At 25.5% G+C, this 3,723-nt stretch overlaps 1 pseudogene; it reads left to right on the forward strand.

The window, feature by feature from the left end:
- The first annotated feature begins 552 nt into the window (after window positions 1–552).
- On the forward strand, window positions 553–3,502 carry LOC127075593 (unknown seed protein USP-like; annotated as a pseudogene).
- The last annotated feature ends 221 nt before the right edge of the window (window positions 3,503–3,723 follow it).

Here is a 3,723-nt window from a genome sequence, read left to right on the forward strand (position 1 = left end):
AGTAATGTTTTTTTAGACAGAGACACCGACCAAACACAAAAAAACAATATTTTGAGTAAATTTTATATTTATTCTTCTACTTTTAATATTTATTGTTCTATATTACTTGTTGATTATGTTTATTTTAAGTTCGTTTGTTGAGAAATCACAAAATACATTTTTCAGTAAAGATATTGCCCATCATAAATTTCTTCCATTTTATGTAAATTTGATAAGTTATATCGTAAGATTGACATTCTTTATTTCTTTTATTATACTTACTTTCTGGTTTTAATTTTTAATAAAATTTTAGCTATAATTTATAAATGTAATCCACATGAACTCTATAAATTATAAAACTTTAACTATAATTTAATGCTCTCCAATATTTATTATGAATTTAGTTATTCAAAGGATAATTTAATACACTTCAATATTTATTTTGAATTTAGTTATTCAAGGATAACTGAGTGCATTTCAATATTTATTGTGAATTTAGTTATTCAAGGATAAGTTAATGCACTTCAATATTTATTTATTGTAAATTTAAAAAATTGTCTTATCAATTGAGGATGTGGATTGAATTTACTATATATATGCACAGCAGTAGGACTTTTAAACTCACACATTCACCAAGTTTCTACCACTTCAAAGTTTAAATGGAGTTTAAAAAGCTATATGTTTTAGCTCTCTTTTTGGTAAGCTATTTTCTGCTTTGTTTGATCACTTATAATTAGTTGTCTCAATTTTCTATCAAAATTTTATGTGATTTGAAATTTTTTATTGTTTCAATAAAGTATTTGTAATGAATACTATGATTTCTTTTTATTGTAGTAATAATCATGAAACACTTTAAACATCTAATGGATTTGGAAACAACAAATTTGATTCCACTTAAATGACTAATTACTCATAACTAGTTAGAAGTGCTCACTACATCTTTTTTTTATAAGCAACTTTTATTTTTTAAATTCATTAAATAATTTAATTGATGTATTTAGTTTATATATAGTACAACATCATTTAAATTACATATTAATATTTTATTAAGCGAATAATTTTTAAAGGAAAAATGACTTAGTATTTGCCATTTTAATTAATTAATTAATAATTGATATCACTATTGTATACAATAAAATAATTGTTGTTGAGGAATTTAGTTTTAAATATCATTTATTTAATTTAAATTTTTTTTACAAGTGTTCTATGACATTGACATTCTAATTAAAATATATTTGCAGTGCGTTCTCTTGAAAACAAATGGATCTAAATCAGGAGAAGAATATTGGAAATCTGTTTGGCCGAACACTCATATACCCAAGGCAATTTCAGATTTGTTGTTGTCAGGTTAGTAAATAATATCTTGCTAATTTGTGCCTTATCACCATAAGTTAAAGAATTCCAAATTTAACTTTTGTATTATAAAATATTTTTAGACCATATATTTCAATATTGAGTATTTAACATGTGTTTTAAGGGCTTATATTACTTCTCTCCATATGTAAACTCTTATACTTTTTTTTTATAAGATTGTCTTTAAATTACAGTTCATCTTTATTACATCTCTAAATTAAATTAAGAAAACTAGATCACCATTTTTTTACTTAAACAATTGAATGATAGTTTTAGAAAAGAGATTTACATTATTGATAAAAAAAATTATTCTGTGCTACTTTGATATCAAATATAAAAAATAATAATAATTGATGGTTCAAAATATAAATTTTGGTCAAATCCAAAATTAAATAAAAATGAGAAAGTTAATTATTTGCCTTTCAAAAAAATCATGAATATACAATTTTTTATGGGTCAACAGTGCATTATAGGTGTCTTAAAAATCAATGATCTTCACACTTTAGAAATATATTATTATTAATTCTTTAAAAGAGACTTTTATCGTCTATTGTGATCATTTTCGACTTAGAGAATTTGTAAAGATTTTATTTTTTACAAGTATATCACAATATTGTTTTAGTTCATCTAATATATATTTTTAGTCATTATAAGTATATTATTTATTATTTTTAGTATTTATTATTTGTTAAAATTTTGATCATATTAAAATCAATTTTTGTAATATCATTTTAAAGGATTCAAATCAAATATTCTATCTATTACAAAACCAAAAGGAAGAAAAGTAAAAAGATGTATATTTGCAATGAATAAAAACAATATATTTATTACTACAATGAATAAAAACAATATATTCTTAATATTTACATGAATATTTGCGTATCTGAATCTTTTATTAATTATATATTTTACATTGACATGTAATTTGTAATACAATTTTATATTAGTTGGTTAATACTAATATATATGACAACTATATCTGATATATGTATTTGGTAAAATATTTGATATTGCAGATAGAGGAACCAATATGCCTATGAAAAGTCAAGAACAGAATAAATATAGGACTATCTTTTTTGAACATGACCTATATCCTGGGAACACAATGAACTTAGGTATCCAGAAACATTCAGATATCCAACCATTAAAGTCATCAACACATGTACCTATTAAAAAGAAAGCCAGACTTTTAGGACTCGCAAATGGCTTGGACAAACACCTGAAAAAGAAAATCAACCTTTTGAATCAACCATAAGGAGCGACAATGCAACCGAAATAGAAACCGATAGAACAACCCTACCTTTTGGAATATGTGTGTGGTATAAAAAAGAAATTGATAGAACAAATCATCCTTTTGAATTTAATGTGTGTGATAAAAAAGAAACTGAAAAACAAAATCAACCTTTTGGAATCAGTGTGTGGTGGTATAAAACATCAGATGAAAAAGAGGCTCACATTATTGACAACTATTGTGGATCCCCATCATCAATGGGGGAAGATAAACATTGTGTCTCGTCACTAGAATCAATGATGGATTTTGCCATTTCAAAACTTGGAAAGAATATCAAAGTGATGTCAAGTTCCTTTGCTCAAAATCAGGACAAATATGTAGTGGAGGAAGTAAAGAAAATTGGAGACAAAACAGTGATGTGCCATAAATTGAATTTTAAAAATGATGTATTTTATTGTCACGTGATCAATGCAACAACAACTTACATGGTCCCATTGGTGGCCTCTGATGGAACTAAAGCGAAAGCACTAACTATTTGCCACCGTGACATGAGAGGTATGAATTCTGATGTGTTGTATGATATTCTCAATGTTAATCCAGGAACTGTCTCTGCTTGCCATTTTATTGGAAACAAGGTTATTGCTTGGGTACCAGATGTGAGTGAGACTGATGACCATCCTTGTGTCATTTAGCAGATTTACATATTTGTCTGTTTGGTATTGTTGTAAGGTGGTCTATGTGAATAAATATGATGTGAAAATATCATATCTTGTGTTTAAACAATGTCATCCATATATGCTAAATAAAACTAGTTCTAAATTAGTTAGAACTATGGGTTTGGGTTTGTGAATTGTTCAATGTGTCACTCTATGGTCAATCTCTGATGTACTTTATGTAATATATTGTCTTTATAGTGATTTCAAATGTTCTGCAACATAATTATAAAAATCTCTCCTAATAAATAATATAGTAGTTATGGTCTAATCACAGATAAATATATTAAAATCATTGTGTTTTTCTATTGTTAGATCATTGAATATCCCATACTCGACATGACATTTCACATTTCACATTTCATCAAATAGTTTAAAGATCGTTGATAAAATACATCTTTTAATTGCACTTGAGAATAATATAATTTACATGATGTTGACAATATG

The sequence above is a fragment of the Lathyrus oleraceus genome, chromosome 4, assembly GCF_024323335.1.
Source record: "Lathyrus oleraceus cultivar Zhongwan6 chromosome 4, CAAS_Psat_ZW6_1.0, whole genome shotgun sequence".
NCBI lineage: Eukaryota > Viridiplantae > Streptophyta > Magnoliopsida > Fabales > Fabaceae > Lathyrus > Lathyrus oleraceus.